Source organism: Pongo abelii, chromosome 10 (assembly GCF_028885655.2).
Source record: "Pongo abelii isolate AG06213 chromosome 10, NHGRI_mPonAbe1-v2.0_pri, whole genome shotgun sequence".
In the NCBI taxonomy this organism is placed as follows: Eukaryota; Metazoa; Chordata; class Mammalia; order Primates; family Hominidae; genus Pongo; species Pongo abelii.
Genome location: NC_071995.2, coordinates 15,414,443 through 15,438,611, shown reverse-complemented (window position 1 = coordinate 15,438,611; position 24,169 = coordinate 15,414,443). Strand labels below are relative to the sequence as shown.

Below are 24,169 nucleotides of genomic sequence, written 5' to 3'. Positions count from 1 at the left end.
GCTTGCACCCTCTGAAGCAATGGCCTGAGCTGTATGTTGGCCCCTTTTAGCCACAGCTGGGACCCAGGGCACTAAGCCCTGAGAAAGGACAAAGCAGCAAGGCTCAGGGTCCAGTCCACAAAATCACTTTTTCCTCCTAGGCCTCCAGGCCTGTGATGGGAGAGGTTGCCTGAAGACCTCTGACGTGCCCTGGAAACATTTTCCCCATCGTCTTGGTGATTAACATTTGGCTCCTCATTGCTTATGAAAGTTTCTGCAGCTGGCTTGAATTTCTTCTTAGAAAAATAGGTTTTTCTTTTCCATCACATTGTCAGGCTACAAATTTTCTACTTTTATGCTCTGCTTCCTTTTGAAACATAAGTTCCAGTTACAAACCATATCTTTGTGAATATATAAAACTGAATGCTTTTAACAGGATTCAAATAATCTCTTGAATGCTTTGCTGCTTAGAAATTTCTTCACTAGAAACCCTAAGTCATCTCTCAAGTTCAGAGTTCCACAGATCTCTAGGGCAGGGGCAAAGTGCCACCAGTCTCTTTGCTAAAGCATAACAAGAGTCACCTTTGCTCCAGTTCCCAACAAGTTCCTCCTCTCCATCTGAGACCATCTCACCCTGGACTTTATTGTCCATATCACTATCAGCATTTTGGCCAAAGCTATTCAACAAGTCTCTAGGAGGTTCCAAACTTTTCCACATCTTTCTGTCTTCTTCTGAGCCCTCCAAACTGTTCCAACCTCTGCCTGTTATCTAATTCCAAAGTCGCTTCCACATTTTCAGGTATCTTTATGCAGCACCCCACTCCCAGTACCAATTTACTGTATTAGTCTGTTCTCACGCTGCTAATAAAGCATACTCAACACTGGGTAATTTGCAAAGGAAAGAGGTTTAATTGACTCACCGTTCCACATGGCTGTGGTGGGGTCTTACAATTATGACGGAAGGTGAAGGAGAAGCAAAGACACGTCTTAATGGCAGCAGGCAAAGAGAGTTTGTGCAGGGAAACTCCCATTTATACAACCATTAGATCTCATGAGACTTATTCACTACCACGAGAACAGTATGGGGGAAAACGCCCCCATGATTCAATCATCTCCACCTGGCCCTGCCCTTGATACATGGGGATTATTACAATTCAAGGTGAGATTTGGGTGGGGACACAAAAACCATATCACACTTCCTTCTGACAACTCAAAGCCTCTCATTACACACTTTATTTTAAATGTAGATTCTATGTTTTTCCTATCATTCCTTTGCAACATTTACAAGCTGATGTTTTAATTACCCATAAGTAGTTTTTGTTTGTTTTTTTGAGATGGAGTCTCGCTCTGTCACACAGGCTGGAGTGCAGTGGCACGATCTCGGCTCTCTGCAACCTCCACCTCCCAGGTTCAAACAATTCTCTGCCTCAGCCTCCCGAGTAGCTGGGACTACAGGCGCCCATCAAATGTTTCACCATCTTGGCCATGCTGGTCTTGAACTCCTGACCGCGTGATCCACCCGCCTCGGGCTCCCAAAGTGCTGGGATTACAGGCTTGAACCACCATACCCAGCCCACCCAATAAGTAGTTTTTTAATTACTGGCATTGGATTAATCATGATTATGATCATTGTCTGACAATAAATTTGTTCATTATGAAATCTAAAATCCTATGTACATATTTTTGTAATTATAAAATAATCTACCACTAAATTCCTCCCTACAAATTCAATCAAATCATAATATCCCAAAATACAAACAGCACTCTCACAGTCTTAAAAGTTATAATAGTACACTATGGTTTTAATATTTGTCTCTTCCAAAACTCTTGTTGAAATATAATAACATAACTGTAAGAAATAAATTCCTAGGCCCGGCGCAGCGGCTCATGCCTGTAATCCCAGCACTTTGGGACACCTAGATGGGCCGATCACTTGAGGTCAGGAGTTCCAGACAAGCCTGGCCAACATGGTGAAACCCCATCTCTACTAAAAATATAAAAATTAGCTGGGCATGGTGGCAGGTGCCTGTAATCCTAACTACCTGGGAGGCTGAGGCAGGAGAATCGCTTGAATCCGGAAGGCGGATGTTGCAGTGAGCTGAGATTGCGCCATTGCACCCCAGCCTGGGCGACAGAGTGAGAGTGAGACTTTCTCTCATTAAAAAAAAAAAAAAAAAAAAGAAAAGAAAATTTCTTTTCTTTATAAATCACCCAGTTTCAGTTATTCTGTTATAATCAACAGAGAACAGACTAAGACATAATGCATATCAATAAGTTTTCCACAATATTTATTGTGCTCTTACATTTTTAAATGGGATTTGTGAAATTTGATGAAAAGTAAATTGTCTTAAATTATATATTAACCTTGTAATTTGAAAAACCACTGAATTAGCTGCTCTAGATCTACGAAAAGGAAATACTTTATATTTTTCAATTAAATATCCACATTTTTGCGTTGTCTTTATTCATCATCATCATCATCGGCTCTGAACTCTTGTTTACTCTTTGAAGAATAAGATGAAGAAACTGGGGAAGGTGCTTCCTGAGTTCAGCCTTTTTATAAAACAATTTCGTTACAATTGTATTTCTAAGCAACTTAAGTGGTTTTGTATTTTTCATTTAATCTGGCGGTCTTTATCTTTTAATAAGAGAATTCAGTTCATTCACATTTAAAAACTGTAAATATGATTTTTCTTTCCTTCTTACTTTGTGTTTTTCTATTGTTTCTTTTTCTTTTATTTATTTTTTGAGACAGGGTCTCACTCTGTCGCCCAGGCTTGAATGCAGTGGCACCATCATGGCTCATTGCAGCCTCGACTTTCTGGGCTCAGGTGATCCTCTCACCTCAGCCTCCTGAGTGGCTGGGACTACAGGTGCGTCCCACCATGCTGGCTAATTTTTTGTATATTTTTGTAGAGACAGGGTTTCACCATGTTGCCCAGGCTGGTCTCGAACTCCTCGGCTCAAGCAATCTGCCCACCTTGGTCTCCCAAAGTGCCGATATTACAGGCATGAGCCACCACACCTCGCCTTATTGTTAAGGTTTTTTCAAGATACTATTTGTAATGAAAACTGCCAGTGATCCCTTCATTGTCCATTCTCTCCTTTGTTCTCAGTATCAGAACCTAAGTTCCATTGAGAGTGGTAAAGCACTCAGTGGGAAATATGGGTTTTCCAGTCCAACTGCAAACTCCTTGCAGAGGGTAACACAGACGAGAGAAGCTTTGTGCTTCAGTCTTCCTCCTTTTTCCTGCTTGGAATATGGAAGTAATAATGGCCATATAGCATTCATAAGATGACACTGAAGATGGAAACTGAATATTAATGATATCGGAACAAAAAAGATAAAAGGAAACTGGACATTGATGAAATCATGAGGCCACTGCATCAGTCTTAGGTAGTCTACCTTCAGATATATTGTACATGAGGGAAGAGTAAACTTTTATGTTTAAGCCCCTGTTATTTCAGCTCTCTGTTACTAATTTCCCCAAAGTGATACCAAAATGGTAGAATATGTATTCCTCTTTTTTTCTTGGTTAATTTAGAAGTAATACTGTATTTTTCTGTTTCATTGGTTGTTACATTCTCTTTCACGGCATGCATAGTCAAAGTACATTTCTTTGCTCTTTTATGAAATACCAGTTCTTGTACATCAAGCCACATCACTACTTCTCCCACCTCAGAAAGCAGAGACTTCCAGAATATTTATTACTCTCAAGTTGACATCTTTTCATCACTTCCGTTTCCTTTCTCTGTATCCCCTGTCAACTTCAAAGATTTAAGGAGATTAGCACTTCAATTCTAGACTGTTATGATTTCTCTTGCTGAGTACCTCTATTATTTCAAGCATCTTTATTTAGCATTTACATTACGAATTCCCAGTCACTATATCATTATCTACTCAGACTTAATTATATATACAACAGATGAATCATTGCTCACTATTTGTTCTCTTCATCTTTTCTGATTTTGAAGTCTGTGTTCTGATTTATTTTTCGATTGAATAGTCCTTTTAAAAGAGTTTTCCTTAGATGAGTTATGTGGGTAATAGAAGCTGTGGGGGTGCACGGCAACTTATTCAAGCTTATGTACATGACATTTGAGGTTGGGGCGTGGAAAAATACCGAGGCACTGTGTGTATGTTCTTTGTGCATGAGAATGAAACTCCTTGACCCTGAAAACAGGACAGGGAGTGGAGTCCGTGGTGTGATAAGGAATACTGAAAACAACTCCTGAGAATGCAGTTTGAGTGCTTTTACAAGGCCACAGCTGTCTCATGACCCCACCTCAAAAAAGCCATCTAGTGGATGTTTGTCGTTTAACAAGCCCTTTCAATAAATCCTTGACGGACGGATGCTGGGGCGGACTCTCTCAGAAGAGCTGCCCCACCGCCCCACTCAGCTGGAATTGTCTGAGAAGTTGGCGTTCACTGCAAGCTATAAGCTCTGCAGAAGCTAAGAAATTTTGCACGCTATGACTATCTTTTCTTCATGCTATCTGTTAAATGCTATCTTAATGATATTTGTCTCTTTTTTTTTTCTCAGAAGTCTAGTGTTCCATGGTACTGTAGATTCTAAGGTCAGCTAAGAGTCCCATGCTAAGAGAATACTTGAAATGTGCTCAGCACAAGGAAATGGTGAATGCTTCAGGTGATGCATATTCTTATTTCCCTGAGTTTATCATTACACATTGTTTCTTTTTATTTTTGGTTTTATCACGATGTTATTTGTGACAAACACTGCTTGTGACGCCCTCCATTCTCTCTTTTGTTCTCAATATCAAAATCTAAACACGCATGTATCAAAACATCATATGTACCCCCTAAATATGTACAATTATTATGTATCAGTAAAGATTTAAACATAAAGGAAGAGTAATGATAACAAAGAAGACCTCCCACGATAGTTCTTTGGCCTTTATCTTATTGATTCCATGTCTCTGGAGAACCCTAATGCAACCTTCTAACACTTCATCATGTTTATACATGTTTTATTATGTATTAAGAGCACAGTAGTTTGCATTTTCCATTTCCTTTGAACCTATATACAAAGGTACATGGATAAGGAAAAGATAATATATCTCTAGATAACCTTAATCTATGTACAAATATTTTTCCCCATTGTCTTTTTCCCATTATCCTCCAAATATATTCATACCCCATCTTCTTCTTCTTCTTTTTTTTTTTTTTTTTGAGACGGAGTCACACTATCACCTGGGCTGAAGTGCAGGGGCACGTTCTTGGCTCACTGCAACCTCCGCCTCCTGGGTTCAAGCGATTCTCCTGCCTCAGCCTTCTGAGTAGCTGGAACTACAGGCACCCACCACATGCCCGGCTAATTTTTTGTATTTTTAGTAGAGACGTGGTTTCACCATGTTGGCCATGCTGGTCTCGAACTCCTGACCTCGTGATCTGCCCACCTCAGCCTCCCAAAGTGCTGGGATTACAGGCATGAGCCACTGGCCCCCATCTTCTTTTCCCTCAATCTGACCTCCCCAAAACTTACCCTTGTTTCTCACTACTGCTCCTTACTGCTAGATGCTCTGAAGCGCAGTCTATATTCATTGCCTCCACTTCCAGTCACACTCACTACTCAAACAAATTTAAAAATCTTCCACACTTATAACATACTGAAATTACTCTAAGGTTATCAATGACCTAATTTTAAAAACCCAATTTTGTAGCTTATTTTCTCATTACAAAAGCAGTGGTTATTTAATGGGGGAAATGACAAAATACATAGAAAAAGCACACACACAAAAAAAATTTTAAAAGCCTCCTAAATACAGCACTCAGAGGTCATCACTGATGAGCATATAATATATGCTAATAATGTGTTAGCATATATTATATTATATGCAAATATATTCACATGGAATGGCATATTTGTTTATATTTGGGAGAATTTTCAAACATTTATAAGCAATGGATAATCAGAATAATAGTGTACATATTATTTAAAATTTTTCTTTTTAACTTATCAGCATCTTAAGAATATTTCCATGTCAAAAAATATGTTTCCACAATGTAACTTTTATTAAACATCATATAAATACACCATGACTTATTTAACCAATTTCTTATTGTTTGACATTTTGTTTGTCTCCTTTTGAGAGCTATTATGAATTATGCAAATGTTATTGTATATAAATCACTGTGATTATTTACTTAGATATATACCCACAGGTAGAATATCTACATCAAGGGAAATGCGTGGCTTTTGAAATATGGGCCTAACTTGCCCTTTTGAAGTTCTGCAATTAATGTATTGAAATCCTCATTTCTTCACACTTTCATCAATCCTGAATATCATAGTTTTAAAGCTACCATTTTTATCTGAAAAATGATATTTTGCTTTTTCATCTGAAAAAATGAAAAATAATATGGCTCAATAGTTATTTGTTGAATTAATGATTATAAAAAGATTGATCACTCATTCATATAATATACATAAGTCATTTAGATTTTCTTTTTTAAGAATTATTAAGCCAGGCGTGGTGGCTCATTCCTATAATCCCAGCATTTTGGGAGGCCGAGGCGGGCAGATCGCTTGAGGTCAGGAGTTGGAGACCAGACTGGTCAATATGGTGAAACCCCGTCTCTACCAAAAATATAAAAAATTAGCCAGGCGTGGTGGCACATGCCTATAATCCCAGCTACTCAGGAGGCTGAGGCAGGAGAATCGCTTGAACCTGGGAGGCGGAGGTTGCAGTGAGCCGAGATTGTGCCACTGCACTCCAGCCTGGGTGACACAGCGAGACTCCATCTCAAAAAAAAAATAAAAATAAAAAAAAGAATTGTCAGTTTCTGTTCTTTACCATCTTATTTTCAATACAAATGTTAGTCTTTGAAAATTTGCTTTAAAGAATCATTTTATATATTACGACTATAAACTGGCATGTCATATTTTTCAGATAGATTTTCCCAATTTCTCCTGACACTTTATTTTAGTTTTTGAACTAACAGAAACTTGAAAATACTTATTAAATGACTTGAAGTTTTCCTAGTAAATAAAAGGAGCATTTAAAAAATTACATAGGTTTTAACTAAAAAGTTATAAAATCTGAAACATGATATTGGGTTATGTGAACATAGTAAAGCAAATATTGGTTAACGTTTTGAACTTATACTTCAGTAATAATATTTACTCCTCCAAATAGCAGGGTATGTGCCTTTGATTAGTGTGGGGGTAAGTAAGGTTTTTGAGCATTTAATCTTTAGAAACAAATAAAGGGAAAGGTAGAACAATTTCGGCGGGTCACAACAAAGTCTCACTTTTTCATTTGGCCATGTAATCTTGAAGAAAGATACAGTATACATGACCGAGAGGCAGAGAATGGAATGTTTCTATTTGCCTCTCCGTAGCATGTTGCACAGGTAGCAATTTTTTCTAAACACCATGTTTGGATTCTCTTAGCTCTGTTTGTAAGCACTCTTATTTGCTCTGTTTGCTTGCTCACCCCTTAAAATTGCCAGTGCTTATTTGTAAGGGATTTCATTCATCTTCTCTACATCTGGTTTTATCTGGTTTAACTGGGTAATAAAATTCACAAATGCACCTTCTTTTTTGAAAGGTTTTTTGCTTTGTTTTGTTTTTTGCTTTTCTTTGAGACTGGGTCTCGCTCTGTTGCCCAGGCTGGAGTGCAGTGGCATGATCTCCACTCACCACAACCTCTGCTTCCCGGGTTCAATCAATTTTCATGTCTCAGCCTCCTGAGTAGCTGGGACTACAGGCGAGCGCCACCACACTTGGCTTATTTTAGTATTTTTTGGAGAGACAGAGTTTCACCATGTTGGCCAGGCTGGTCTCAAACTCCTGACCTCGAGTGATTCACCTGCCTTGGCCTCCCAAAGTGCTGGGATTACAGGCATGAGCCACCATGCCCAGCCTCAAAGTTTTTTTATTGATACACAGTTGTACCCACATTTATGTAGTACGTGTGATCTGTTGGTACATGCATAGAATGTGTAATGATCACATTAAGGTATTTAGCATATCTATCACCTCCAACATTTGTTATTTCTTTGTGTTGGGAACATTTCAAATCTTCACTGCTAGGTGTTTTGAAATATACAATACACTGTTTTTAACTATAGTCATCCTATTGTGCTAATCAAACATTAGAACTTATTCCTTCTATCTAACTGTATGCCTCTATATCATTCTACTCTCTACCTCCATGAGACCAACTTTCTTTTTTTTTGAGATGGAGTCTCACTCTGTTGCCCAGGCTGGAGCTCACTGCAACCTGCGCCTCCCGGGTTCAAGTGATTCTCCTGCCTCAGCCTCCCAGGTAGCTGGGATTACACCCGGGTAGCTGGGGTGCATGCCACCACACCCTGCTAATTTTTTTTTTTTTTTTTGTATTTTTCATAGAGATGGGGTTTCACCATGTTGGCCAGGCTGGTCTCAAACTCCTGACCTCAGGTGATCCACCCACCTCAGCCTCTCAAAGTGTTAGGATTACAGGTGTGAGCCACCACGCCCAGCTGAGACCAACTTTTTTTTGTTTTGTTTTGTTTTTTTGAGACGGAGTCTCGCTGTCTCCCAGGCTGGAGTGCAGTGGCGTGATCTCGGCTCACTGCAAGCTCCGCCCCCACAGGTTCATGCCATTCTCCTGCCTCAGCCTCCCGAGTAGCTGGGACTACAGGCGCCCGCCACCAGGCCCGGCTAATTTTTTTTTTTTTTTTTTTTGTAGAGACGGGGTTTCATCATGTTCACCAGGATGGTCTCGATTTCCTGAACTCAAGATCTTCCCGCCTCGGCCTCCCAAAGTGCTGGGATTACAGGCTTAAGCCACCGTGCCCGGCCAACTTTTTTTTTTTTTAACTCCCATATGTCCTTATGAAATGCACCTTCTTTCTAAATTAATTATCTTTTTCCTCCAAACTATATATAAATATATAGTTATATATATTTATAACTATAAATAATGTTTTCTATTACAAATATTTATAGAGATTTATAGATGCTGAACAAACAAATCCCAAACTTTCAGAGGCTTAATGCAATACAAATTAATTTCTCACTAAAATAACAGTTCAGTGAAGGTGGGTATTTGTAGTCAGAAAATAGTGTTCCTTCTGGATTTGATTCAAGCGTGCCTAGTTGTTTTAATCAAGTGAAGTTATAAGAATATGATGAGTGTTCTCTAACACTGATCTTCTATCTTCTACCTGGAACCACAGGTATGCCACCACACCCAGCTATTTACAGGAAATCTTAAAAGATGTCACACATGCTGAAGTCAGTGGAGGTGTGGTGTGTGGCCATTCAATGGTGTTCAGGTGACTACACTAATGCCATAAAAGCTTCACACAGTCTGGGATAAGGGTGCTCAATACATCATAGTTTTGTTCTTTATAGAAGATATATTCTTATGAAACAAAATCAACATTTGCTTACAATTAGAGGCTTACAGAAAAAAAGTAAACCAGCAGGCATGATAAGAGTTCTATGACTGCTCTCCAATTCATTAAATTTGTATTCCTCTAGAGAATTCAACCCTACCATTCCCAACACATCCAAGTATTTATTCTAAGTACAAATCTCAAGTGCTGCCTTAGAGGATTTGGAAAGGAAAATGGGGCAATAGTTTCTTCAATGCATTATTATTTACCATCATCATACGTATTATATATGACAAGCATTTTCTTATACCCTAGTGAAACAAATAATAGGACTCAGGGTCTGTGCAATTACATATAGTAAAAACAAGTATTTGCAAAACTGTTTTATAAGTGTAACACTAGAAATAAGGAAAAGAATACGGGTATAAAAAACCAGGAAGAGTACTTTTTTAAGAGGAGTCAGGAAATTTATACCAGAATTTATGCACTACACCTCTGACCTAGTCTCTAATAGACGGAAGGGAGAAATGGTGCCAGGGGCATAGGAAATGACTATGCCACTGTTAAGGAATTTAGATTTTCATCTGAACGAATGTGAAGTTATTTAAGAATAATCACAGGAGTTGTATAAACCAAATTACTGTTTTAGAAAGACCACTTTGGCTGAGCGCAGTGGCTCATGCCTGTAATCTGAGCATTTGGGGAGGCGAAGACGGGCAGATCACTTGAGGTTGGGAGTTCAAGACCAGCCTGGCCAACATGGTGAAACCCCATGTCCACTAAAAAAATACAAAAATTAGCTGGGCGTGGAGGTGCACACCGGTAATCCCAGCTACTCAGGAGGCTGAGGCAGGAGAATTGCTTGAACCCGGAAGGTGGAAGTTGCAGTGAGCCGGGATCGTGGCACTGCACTTCTGCCTGGGCGACAGAGCAACACTCCATCTCAAAAAAAAAAAAAAAAAAAAAAAAGGAAAACAGCTAGGAATGGCGGCATGCATCTATAGTCCCAGCTACTCAGGAGAGTGAGGACGGAGGGTCACTTGAGGCCTGGAGTCCAAGTCTAGCCTGAACAACAAAGTGAGATCCCATTTCAAGAATAAGGAAAACAGAAAAATGAATTAATTTATAGAAAGAATAATGAAAGATAAGAAAAATAAGAGATCAGTAAAATAAAAACCTTAAGAAAACAAACAAAAAACTTAAAAAAATAGGAGAACCAAAGCCAAAAGCAGACTTTTTGTAAACAATAATAAATTAAAAAAAAGTCTAAGAGTAATTTTATTTTATATATTTATTTATTTATTTTTGAAATGGAGTCTCACTCTGTTGCCCAGGCTGCAGTGTAATGGTGCCATCTCAGCTCACTGCAACCTCTGCCTCCCGGGTTGAAATTATCCTCGTGCCTCAGCCACCCATGCAGCTGGGATTACAGGTATGTGCCACCACGCATGGCTAATTGGTTTTCTTTTTTTTTTTGTATTTTTAGTAGAGACAGAGTTTCACATGTTGGCCAGGCTGGTCTCAAACTCCTGACCTCAAGTGATCTCAGGCTCACCCTGGCCTCCTAAAATACTGGGATTACAGGCGTGACCACAGTGCCCAGCCTGCTAAGAATAATTTTAAACAGCACACATAAAGAAAGAATATAAAAACAATTTAAGAAAACACTATGAGTAACTACAAGCTAAGTTTTTTATAATCAATAGCTAATTGCATTTACCAGTATTTTTTACTGACATCTGATTCACAGTTGTTTCTTGCATCCTGTTCCCTCTCCTGGACTCACTTGACATCTTTCTGAACCAGGGCCCTTTAGTATTTCTTTTAGCAAGAATGTGTGGGTTGCAAACTTTCTTTATCTTTGTATGTTTGAAAATGTCTATATTTGGTCTTTATTTTTTAATGTTAGTTTAGCTATTTATGAAATTCTAGATTGAGGGAAATTTTCTCTTAGCACTTTGGAACTATTTAATTATGGCAACTGTTATTGTAGCATGAAAAAGTAGCATGCTTTCCATCAGACTCTCAGTCTTTGAGGTGTTTTGCCTCTAGTACACTTAAAGGTATGTGGGTTTGGCCAGGCGTGGTGGCTCACGCCTGTAATCCAGCACTTTGGGAGGCCGAGGCTGGTGGATCACGAGGTCAGGAGTGCAAAACCAGCCTGGCCAACATGGTGAAACTCTGTCTCTACTAAAAATACAAAAAAATTAGCCAGGCTTGGTGGCAGGTGCCTATAATCCCAGCTACTCGGGAGGCTGAGGCAGAGAATTGCTTGAACCTGGGAGGCAGAGGTTGCAGTGAGCCAAGATCACACCATTGCACTCCAGCCTGGGCAACAGAGTGAGATTCCATCACAAAAAAAAAAAAAAAAAAAAAGATATGTGGGTTTCGATTTGGGAAAATTCTCAGCCACTTTCTTTTTAAATATTGCTTGTTTTTAATTTTCTTCATTTTTTACTTCTGGAACTCATAAAATACTAACATAACAAAACAATAATTATTAATAGTATTAATAGTATATATAAGTGTACTTATAGTTAATATTTTCTGAGTGCTTACTCTTTTTAAAGGGTGATTCACAAAAATTCTATGAAATAGGTGCTGTGTTTCCACCTGTTTTACGGATGAGAAAGCTAAGAACACTGGCTGATAAGTAAAAATAGCTAGCATCATACTGTCAGTAAACAATGGATTCAAGATTTAAATTATTATAACGTAGCTCCAGGATCCGCACTATTAACCCCTTACCAAAGTACCTGGGTCAATTGCTCATGACCTAGCCACTTGGTTTTGCATCTTCTCTCTCTATGGCATTCTGGATTGGGGCTCCATATACTCTTTAATTTTACTGTGTCTCTGATTACTTAAAGATTGTGTCCACATGACTGACTGGGCTTCTCAGCTCCATTCCAGGCTTAAATTGATAGCTTATATTTAATGCTCTGTGGGCTATTGTGTACCTAGCAAAGGTTGGCATGGCCGTGGTCCTGGTATGGAGGCTGCCAGTCTTCTCTCTTCCCCACTCTGAGCAGCAGCTTGATACAGGCCACTTTTCCCAGCAGGGATTATAATTTGTTTTAAGCCATTGCTTTGGAGGTGAGAGGGCCCCCATATAAGTTCCTAGTTTCTCCCCAGATGGTAGGTGTTAATGGATCATGTTACCTGTCCACCCACCACACCGCACCCTAAAATTTGAGTTTCTGGATCTTCAGTCTGTTTCTAGCAGGAAGGCTCATTCTCTCCTCACTCATTATTTATCCTAAAATGAGTTCATTCAAATTAATGTATTAATTTACCACCTAGCTAAAGATGATGCTCGAATTTATGTTTCTTACCTAAACCTCTTTTGAAAGCATCAGACCCGCGTTTTCAATTACCAACATTTTCTGGCTATTTGGTTTTTAGCTCTTTGTAAATTGTTGTTTATCTTTACTTTTTATTTTTTATTTTTTGTCAGGAGTCTTGGAGATTAGTGGGAATATGTGAACTCAACACACTCTCACAAGAAATTCTCCATTTAATCTTAGTGTTTCTTTTTGTAATTTTTTTTTTTTTTTTTTTTTTTTTTTTGAGACAAGTCTCACTGTGTCGCCCAGGCTGGAGTGCAGTGGTGCAGTTTCGGCTCACTGCAAGCTCCACCTCCCGGGTTCACGCCATTCTCCTGCCTCAGCCTCCCGAGTAGCTGAGACTGCAGGTGCCCGCCACCATGCCTGCCTAATTTTTTGTATTTTTAGTAGAGACGGGGTTTCACAATGTTAGCCAGGATGGTCTCGATCTCCTGACCTCGTGATCCACCCGCTTCGGCCTCCCAAAGTGCTAGGATTACAGGCGTGAGCCACCGCACTCGACCTCTTTTTGTAATTTAATCTTGATTTTTTTAATCAAAATAAAACATGTATTTAGTCTTAAAAATCCAATTGTTTTATAAAGTGTATAATGAATGACAAAAATGCTGCACCTATCCCTACACCCAGTTTCTGCTCTCCAGATATCAACCAGCTTTTTCTTCTGGTAATTATCACTATATTTCTAAATAACATGTAACAACTGCTACATCTAAACTTTAGTTTTGGGTTTCATCTATAAACTTCCTACCACGAAGGAGGAAAAATTACGTCTCTTACATATCCCTCCCTTCTACCTACTCATGAACTTTTCCAACCCCCATCCGTCAAGTCTATTTCAAAGTTTTTGGATAAATCAGTATTCAAGTATTTATATTATTATAACTACATGAATATTATTCATAACTGAGCCATATATTTTATGATTAAATTTCTTGTAAAAATTTTTGTTTTCCCTGGAGTTAAAAATTATCGATCATGGTTGATCCTTTAATATCCCCTATAGAAGTGAAAAATGTTTAATTTTTTTCTGAAGCCTTCTGATTCAGTCTGTACGGGTTGGTCTCTAGGTCTTTCAGAACTTGCATGTCTGAAAGAATTTTTATTCTCCTCTTACAATTGACTGATACTTTGAGTATAAAACATCATTTTTTCTTTGAATTTGAAAACATTTTTCTGTTGTCTGCTAGTGTGTTAGTCCATTTGCATCACTATAAAGCAATACTTGAGACTGCATAATTTATAAAGAAAAGATGTTTCATTGCCTCACGGTTTCGCAGACTATACAGGAAGCATAGTGTTGGTATCTGCTTCTGGTGAGGCCCTCAAGAAGCTTTCAATCATGGCAGAAGGCAAAGGGAAGCAAGCACATCACAGGGGGAGAGAGAGAGCAAGAGAGACGGGGGAAGTGCCACACCCTTTTAAACAACCAGATCTTACCTGAATTCATTACTGCAGGGACAGCACCAAGCTATTCATGAGGGATCCACCCACATGACCCAAACATCTCCCACCAGGCCCCACCTCCAACATTGGGGATTACAATTCAACATGAGATTTAGAGGGGATAAAGGTCTAAACCATATCAGCTAGTTTCCATCGAGCTATTGAGAAATTTAAAGACATTCTGATTTCTAATCACATGTATTTGACTTTTTACGTCTAAAAGCTTTTAGAATTGTATCTAGCTGCGCTTTGAAATGTCTTCATTGTGTTTGGTGTAGGTCTTCATTTGTTGTGCAGGGTACTTGGTAGGCCTGTTATTTCTTATTATTTATTTGATAATTTTCTCTGTTTTCTTTCTTCCCTCTTAATAGAAATCTATTATTTATTACTATATTTTATTCATTCTCTGTTTGTGTTTTTTGCTGTACTACTGGAAGTTTCTTAAGCTTTATCTTTCATCCTAATGGAATTTTTTAATGGCTTTTTATTTCTTTGTGAGATGTTGTTTTGGTCTTTGAATATTGCTTTTTAAATAAACACATAGTTTTTCTTGTTTCAGGGTTGCAATATTATCTCATATCTTTGGGGCTGCTTAGATTTTTTTTTTTTTTAATGCTTCATTGTTGCGGGAAGTCAGGGACCCCGAACAGAAGGACCGGCTGAAGCCATGGCAGAAGAATGTGGATTGTGAAGATTTCATGGACATTTATTAGTTCCCCAAATTAATACTTTTATAATTTCTTATGCCTGTCTTTACTGCAGTCTCTAAACATAAATTGTGAAGATTTCATGGACACTTATCACTTCCCCAATCAATACCCTTGTGATTTCCTATGCCTGTCTTTACTTTAATCTCTTAATCCTGTCATCTCCTAGGCTGAGGAGGATGTATGTTGCCTCAGGACCCTGTGATGATTGCATTAACTGCACAAATTGTAGAGCATGTGTGTTTGAACAATATGAAATCTGGGCACCTTGAAAAAAGAACAGGATAACAGCAATGTTCAGGGAACAAGAGAGATAACCTTAAACTCTGACTGCTGATGAGCTGGGCAGAACAGAGCCATATTTCTCTTCTTTCAAAAGCAAATGGGAGAAATATTGCTGAATTCTTTTTCTCAGCAAGGAACATCCCTGAGAAAGAGAATGCGCCCCTGAGGGTAGACCTCTAAAATGGCCCCCTTGGGTGTGACCTTCTTCTATGGTTGAAACTGTAGGGATGAAATAAGCCCCAGTCTCCCAGGCTTATTAGGACGAGGAAATTCCCACCTAATAAATTGTGGTCAGACCGGTTGCTCTCAAACCCTGTCTCCTGATAAGATGTTATCAATGACAATGGTGCCGAAACTTCATTAGCAATTTTAATTTCACCCCAGTCCTGTGGTCCTGTGATCTCGCCCTGCCTCCATTTGCCTTGTGATATTCTATTACCTTGTGAAGCATGTGAGCTCTGTGACCCACACCCTATTCGCACACTCCCTCCCCTTTTGAAAATCACTAATAAAAACTTGCTGGTTTCACAGCTCAGGGGCATCACGGAACCTACCAACATGTGATGCCTCCCCCGGACACCCAGCTTTAAAATTTCTCTCTTTTGTACTCTGTCCCTTTATTTCTCAACCCGGCCGACGCTTGGGGAAAATAGAAAAGAACCTACGTGACTATAGGGGACAAGTTCCCCGATACTTCATTATTATTCTTACACTTTTAATTTTTTGGAGTATTTTTTCTGTATATTTTCTGTACTTTTTCTGTATATTTTATATACAGTTTTTTTCTGTATATTTTATAATGGAGGCTTCCCTCTAATGCCAGATAATATTTAAGCTTCCCATTCATATTTAATAGTGAGGCACTAGAAAGCTGATTGCAAGCTTTGTACTTAAGTTCTACCTGTTGACCAGTGACTTTCTCTGTAGGGTAACAGGTAGGGACTTATTTTTAAGTGAATCATTAGCTGCCAGTATCTTTAGATTTTTTTTTTTTTTTTTTTTTTTTTTGCTATGTCAGTTTTCCATGAGAATCTTCTGCCTGCACAATAATAAGGCTACATGTAAACAAACCCAAAGTTGTGGACTGGAGTTTGGGGTCTCATTTTTCAGTATGTAGGCTTCTAGTCCCTACCCCTTTCAGTTCAGCCTCCTCACCTTTCTGCTATCCTGAGTGTGAAGGATAGCAGATGTCTATCCTTCACATTGAATCCTCTGATTCAGTGTCTCCAGAGAATAAACCTCCCATCTCTGTTGAGGTGAGGGTGGGCCGCACAGGCTCTAACTGCTTCTCAAACCAACTTTAAACCAAACATGTTTTCAGCCCTATATGCACAACTACCTTCAGAGGCACCTTGCATTTTTAATTTCTGACACTTTTGGAGTTCCTCAGTGCAAGCGGAGGTTGCTTTTTTTGGCTCTCCCCTGAACTTGCAGAGCACATCGTTTTCATCTTTATTCAGTCTTCTAAGTTAATTTCTCATGTCCATATTCTTTCTAATTTTTCCCAATTTTCTTGCCATCTCTGGTCTGCTGTTATCTTCTCTTTTTTTTTTCTTTTACAGTTTGTATTTGTTTTTTTAATCTATGCATTATCATTTTAGAGAAATAAGGAGAAGCAAAGGTAAGCATATACATTTAATCCACTGCACTTAACTAGGAGTTTGTATTTAATAATCCACTTTAATCAGATGTCTACCTAACATTTTATTGAATCTTTTCTGCCTCCTTGCTTTTCAGGTTTTTTTTTTTCTATTCTTGTATCTGCCATGTAAGCTTGCCTATTATCTTCATTTAGCATCCTCAGGCAAAGCTATTTTTTATCATCGCCCTTCCATTGCACTGTGTACAACACTGCTATTGCTGCCTTGATTACATATTGATGTATTACAAATATGTGGATGGATGGCTGTCTTCTGTTTCTCTGGGTGGGGAATTTTTCTACACTCAGGGTCCAACATGGAGCCCGCTACTGATTCATGTTCCTTAAACTTTATTGAATGAAAAAAAAATGCCTCAGGAAATTTAATGGGAAACTCAATGCAAAGACCTGAATGTCCATGGGCCAGTCAAGCTATATTCAGAATCAGGATTTAGAAGCTTCAGAGATCATCTGTTTAAACTACTTTGTTTAACAAATGAGAAAGTTTGTTTAACAAATGAGAAAACTAAGGCCTAAATGAGGAAAATAAAACTCATTATATGGTGTATAGCAGGGACTTTAATTCACATTTTCTAAGATCCTCACCCACAGATCTTTCTTCCACAATCTATTTCCTTAAGCAATGACATTTTGATAACCAGAAGTCAGCATATTAATGGCTATATTGTAAACAATACATTTTGTTTTTGTTACTGAATCTAATTACATTTGTGAAACATGATACAGATAGCTGTGTACAAAACAAACTGAGATGAGGAAACTTTAGCAAACCAGATGAAAGGCTGATGTTTGAAACCATGTGAAATGATAAAGATCTGAACTAAGGTGGCATATGGAGAAAAATATTGATGGGATATATCAAAAAGCAGAAGAGAGAGATGCATTAAATAATAGGCAGGATAAGGAGGATGTTTGTACCATTTTCAACAATAGGGTGAGTGACAGAGCAGAAGCACTGTCATCTCAGACAAACACCGCCACTTTAAGTTCCAGCTCCCTTTCTAGCCTCATGCATTTCAAGGAAATCACTTCCCTTCTAACAAGAAGCAGCCAGGAAGAGCAGACAGTAAAACAAAGATAAGACAGCTCTGGCACAGGGGGAAGTGGGGGAAAGTCTCTGCCAAACTTTACCCTCATACAATGGGGCCCCAGTAAAACGGTGGAGCTTAAAAAGCACATTCCTTTCCCTTCAGGTGCACTAAGATAGGGAAGCTAAAAGCAGACTTGGGGGGTATGCCTGCAGCTGCAAGAAGATGTATGGGAACAGTCATAAAACTCTCCCTGCCAGATAAGCACAACAAAGACACAGAAGCAGTCCAAGCCTCTGATAAACTCTCCCACCCTGAATCCTTAAAAACTCTTAGTCTGTAAGAGAGCAGGCTCTGACCTAACTCAGCCAGAAGCCCCTCTCAGGTTTGTTTTCCCTAAAATAAACCTGTCCTTGGCTGTTGAGCCACCTTTCATGTTTCTTTCCTCTTTCTTTAATTCTTACAAAGAGGATTTTATATAATATTATTGCAAAATAATTGGCCTTTTTTCCATGGAGCCACATATACTGATTCAGAATTCATTCTCTAACAAAAATAAATCAGTGTATAATAATGAAACTTAAGCACTACACTTAGTTAAAATGTTTCTCTAGAAGAAATAGCCTTTTTAAAAAGTATAAGCCCTGAGTCCTCAGTGTGTACTCTTTGCGATACCTCATTTTAACCTCTTAACTAGTAATCTGGTTTCAAATCAGATGTGCTACAGTCCCTACCTTGGGCTCATAAGACCACAGACTTTTCCATAAAAAGAGATGAAAGGGAGATATGTGGCCATCACCACTTCCAGGTGTACAAAATGTTTAACTCTCTGCAAAGGTCAGTCTTCGGTAAAATGTTACCAGGTGGTGGTTCCTGATTCTTCTGCTTCCAGATTTGGGCAGGGACTTTAATTCACATTTTCTAAGATCCTCACCCACAGATCTTTCTTCCACACTGTATTTCTTTATTTTAAGCAATGACATTTTGATAAGGAGAATTCAGCAAATTCATGGCCATATTGTAAACAATACATTTTGTTTCTGTTATTGAATCTAATTACATTTGTGAAAAGTGATACAGATATCTGTGTACAAAACAAACTGGGGTTAAGAGACTTTAGCAAACCAGATAAAAGGCTGCTAGGCTCATAAAACATTAGACTTTTCCATATCAAGGGATGAAAAGGAGATATGAGGCCATCACCACTTCCAGGTGTACAAAATGTTTAACTCTCTGCAAAGGTCAGTCTTTGGTAAAATGTTACCAGGTAGTGAAAATTTTGGTGAGTATATCTCTTGTATTTCCTTTTCTTCCACATATTCGAGGGCACACTGAGAAATTCATCCTTTCTTGGTTTTCATTTTGTATCTTTTTTTCTATTTTTCCTCCTACCTCGCAGGCTATTCCTCTTCAGTCTCTTCTCCAAGATCCTCGTCCTCTGCCCTCCTTTAATTTAATTTTATTATTATTTTTGTTTGTTTTGAGATGGCGTCTCTCTCTGTCGCCCAGGCTAGAGTTCAGTGGCACAATATTGGCTCACCGCAACATCCGCCTCTCTGGCTCAAGCAATTCTCCTGCCTCAGCCTCCCAAGTAGGTGGGACTACAAGTACCCACTACCATACCTGGCTAATTTTTTTGTATTTTTAATAGAGATGGGGTTTCGCCATGTTTGCAACACTGGTCTTGAACTCCTGACCCCAGGTGTTCTGCCCGCCTTGGCCTCCCAAAGTGCTAGGATTACAGGCTCTGCCTTCCTTTTAGATGCCAGGGTGTCCTGATTATCTTTCTCAGTGAGCTGTCTCTTTATTATATTGTGTCTCAACACATTCCCTGGGTAATCTCACACCTTTCCATGGTTCCACCTACTACTACCTCTTACCTATGGACTCCAAGTCTCTGTTGAGAATTCAGACCAATCTCCTTAGCTCCAAACCTGGATTTTCTACCTAAGATTATCTCCTCAAAAATTTCCACAGTCACCTACTCCTCAACATGTTTAAAATTGAATAAATAATTTTCTCACAGATTTAATCTTCCTTTTTTGTGGCCTGGGAGTTTTCCTATTCTTATCCCACCCTCTGTTGCCCTCTGTTGTCCACCCTGACATCTAGTCTCCATTTGAACATTCTAAAAATCCATTCCTTCTTTATTGATCACTTTTTAGTTTAGTTCTCACTGATTTACAGTTTTATTTTTATTTTAAATTTTTTTAGATTTGGAGTCTCATTCTGTAACCCAAGCTGGAATGCAATCGCATAATCATAGCTCACTGCAGCCTTGAACTCCTGGGCTCAAGCAGTCCTCCTGCCCTAGCCTCCAAAAGTGTGATTACAGGCATGAGCAACCATGCTCAGCTTGATTTCCAGGTTTAGTCATTAACCACAGATGTGGGGCTAACTTTGTACCCAGCACTGTGCTAAGTACATTATCTGCTTTACTTAGTTTGATCCTCATGACATTCCTACGAAATAAACTTATTGACTTCATTTATACTGAAGATGTTAATAAACTTGACAAAAGACATAACGCTAATAAATAAAGAAGCCTCAGTTTGAAATCAGCTTTCTTTCTTTATTTAGTTAGTTCCTCTTTGTAACAGGAGAAAATTGGGTTTTCAAAAGAATCAACTGTTAAATTAGACAATTGTCTTTTTAAAATAGTTCATGTTTTGTGTGGAGCCAGCCATGACCTAATCTAGAACAGAGCTGCTCAATAGAAATGTAGTGCTGTTATGTGAGCCACATGTGTAATTTAAAACTTTCTAGTACCCATTTTAAAAAAGAAAAAAGAAATTGGTAAAATTAATTTTTAAAATATATTTTACTTGACTCAATATGTCCAAAATATCATTTCAACAGCAAACCAAATAAAATTGTTGAGGTCAATTGTTGGCTCACGCCTGTAATCCCAGCACTTTGGGAGCCCAAGGCAGGAGGATCACTTGAGGTCAGGAGTTCAAGACCACCTGGCCAACATGATAAAACCCCATCTCTGCTAAAAACACAAAAATTAGCCAAGCGTGGTGGCGCATGCCTGTAATTCCAGCTACTCGGGAGGCTGAGGCACGAGAATTGCTTGAACCCCAGAGGCAGAGGTTGCAGTGAGCCAAGATTGCACCACTGCACTCCAGCCTGGGTGACAGAGTGAGATTGTCACAAAAACAAAAACAAAAACAAAAATTTGAGGCATTATACATTCTTTTATTGCACTAAGCTTTTGAAATCTAGTGTGTATTTTACACGTACTTCTCAATCAGGAGACTTTTCAATTTACTGGATTTCATAAAGTTTACAGTTGAAAATGTTTCACATATCCAAGTTATTCGAAACACACTTTAGAATGTTTCAATAGTTGAATGAAGTACAAAAAAAAAACCATTCTTCTTTACTATGGACATTTATATTGACAAAACTTGTTTATCATTTTAAAGAATTGATCTAACTTTGAAGTAAAAACATATAAGATTCAAAACTAGGTCCATCCAGGTTAAGTAAATTCACTAACTGTTGTGTTAAATTGGTATTATTAACATTGACTTCAAAGGAGTATTGCATAAATTGAAAACTCGAAATTTACCAATATCAAAACAGGATTCTTCAAATTTTTCTTGCAGCTTTTATGGCCAATTTGCATAATGCTGTGATTGATTCCCAAGCTTTTTTTGATAAAAGCTTCTTTATATTTGTTTCGCAAGGTGTCAGAGCCCCGGCAATGGAAGGTGGTAGGCTCGGAGGTAGAAAGAAGAATTTACCCACAGCAGTATAGGTTTGAAAGGGAAAGTTTTATTAGACAGAAAGAACACTGCAGCAGAGTGCAGTGGGGCACTTCAGCAAGAGAGGACTGAGCACACCACAGTGGATTTTTCCGTAGGGGCATTTATGGACCTTGAAGAGGGAGCTTGAGGGTAATTTGGGCCGTATTATCCACCTAGGCCATGATAAATAATTACATTTGTAGACATTTTGGTGCCTTGATGTCAGCAAGAGTTGCACAATGAGTTTCAACATGTGTTCATTCTAGAGATGTATAGAAATTTTTGTTACCTATAAAATTTTTGGGAAAGAAGTCAGGTACTCGAGGCCAGCTTTAGACAATAGGGACATCTAATTACTTCTAAATTTCTCAGAGAAGGAGTTTTGCCTCTGGATGGTCTGCTTAATGGCCACCACCAAGTGGTCTTTGCTCTCCTCATTTTCCCCTAATATATTTATTGGCCAAATCTTTGACCCTTTGTATACCCCCATGCTTATGTCTACCTGCTGCCTATTAGGGTCTCCAGAAAGAGAAAACAGCACAGTGAAGGGGAGCATCAAATCTGTCTGGCTACTTCTGTCATGAAGGAAATGAAGGGTCATGAAAAACTTGTCCATGGGCCAGAGTGGAGGGAATGGCAGGGGACCAGATTCCATCAAGAGGCCCCACGTAAATGGAAGTTGCTGTTGCAGGCTGGTATTGGGCTTGCAAGGCCATCTATAATCTAGAAGATACAAACTTAATGAGAGTGGTAAAAAGGCAGGGACCAAATAGTAAAAGAAGAATGATGAGGAATAAAGGTCCAAGGAATGGGAGAAGCCAAGTGATTTTTGGAAACCAACCAGTAAAGGTTTTGGCCCAGTTTTGATTACTTTGAGAAAGTATATGCTAGCTCGCTTTGGCTGTCACTTAATTTCACATTTCATTTCCAGTGTAATCTCACAGGAAAACATCCACCTAGTTCAGTCTCTGTGATCCTTTGATATCTTCTGACAGAGCAAGTGATGGCTCTCTAGTGAGTGACTTTGATAAAAGCCTGTCTATTCAAACCCCAGAAGAAACAGAACATCGGTGGATGATGGATTTGGGTTCCAAATGGACTATGAATGTTGTGTCAGTCACCAACTGAAGAGACTGTTTTCATGGACAAATAAGGACACTTGCGATTTTAATTGGGCACTCACTTGCTCAGAGTGGCAAGACAAATAGCAGGTAAGGGCTGAAATTTTAAGTGTTAAAAATATCAAGTGAACAACTCATTAAGCTTTCATATCATTTTATGCCCATGCAGCAGTAGTTCTTATTTCCACTTATAGTTTGAAGAATTAACTGCTGACAGTTTTCTTAACATTTGTATAATCTAGCTATATGGAAATACACTATTCTCAAGTGAATATTTAATATATTCATCAAGTTGGTCTTTCAGCTTGCTAAAATGAAACTCATTTCTTGCAGGTAAAATGGGCATTTAATAACATTTACCAGTAATTTGCTTACAACAATTAATTCAGTCAAAATCACCCAAGCAGTTGATACATATTATTATATACTACATCTTTTTCTAGAATTAAAAAATTAATGTGTAGTGCCAGCCCTAGATGTAAGTTACATATATCAACTCTATCCAATTTTATCAGCCATAAAACTTACCTTTTTCACATACTTCTGACTCTAACAATGTGAGAAATGTAGATCATTGCAATTACACCCACAAGGCAGATGGCTTCATGCAGAATGGATAGCAGAATCTAGCTTCTTACGCTAGCCACATGGTAGACATTTTTTCCTTTGTTTTTGCAAAATTGCAATATAAGTTGCATATCATTGGAGTGAAAGATGTAAAGAACCCATAGAAGCAGTGATGAAGGAAAATTATATTTTCAACTTACAAAAGACTTTAAAATTGCCTATGTGGAGCAGAACTGAGGTGGGGAAACATCGTAAAAATTTTGTTCTATTTGATTTGGCACATATACTCGCCGTACTTTGTTAACTTCTTAAAAATATCTATTTGGAAAAATAGTTTATAAATATGAGAGTAATGTAATGATTACCCAGAAGCATACAAAATTTCCTTTTTATTATTATCTGTAAACTGTTTGCAAGGTATTTTAATTTCCTGTTGGTCATTAATTATTGCTACAACTGCATAGTTAATGTAGTTAATATTTCAGTATTATCTCTAATGTTGTCTCACAGGAAACATACAACTCAGTCTATCAACTTCAATCAATCCAGATCACTTGAGAAAGCCATTGTGTTTGAAAAAATTACATATATTCAAAAACCATGGCCTCTTGAAGAGAAAAAAAGTCACCATTCTGCGTTTAGCTGTATTCATATATTGCATTTCTGTATGTTTTGTTTGTATTGTAAAAAATTCACATAATAAGCCATGTAGTGATGTAATAGAGTGTGGGGGCTTCAATATTCTACAGTCGATGTACAAGAGTAGAGTATGTTTGGGAAGAAACTTTTCAACTTGAATTTGCCTCCTCTGTGATGACATCTCTTATATGCTTGTGCTGATTTTCTAATTTAAGAGATACCATATCTCTCTATTCATTTCTATCTCTCATTTGTATGCTTATTTTTCTGAGAACAATTTTTTTTTTTT

The 24,169-nt window shown here is 38.3% G+C and overlaps 1 protein-coding gene and 1 long non-coding RNA gene across 5 annotated transcripts in view; one reads left to right on the top strand and one right to left on the bottom strand.

The window, feature by feature from the left end:
• LOC100431299 (histone H4) overlaps positions 1-22,764 on the top strand; it is a 33,043-nt gene extending 10,279 nt beyond the window's left edge. The window contains exon 2 of the mRNA XM_054526886.2: positions 22,485-22,764. The gene's annotated coding sequence lies outside the window, so the exon portion shown is untranslated. The remainder of the gene's footprint in view (positions 1-22,484) is intronic.
• Positions 1-24,169, bottom strand: part of LOC129049064 (uncharacterized) — a 116,761-nt gene that overhangs the window by 25,594 nt on the left and 66,998 nt on the right. The gene's annotated exons all lie outside the window — the stretch shown is intronic.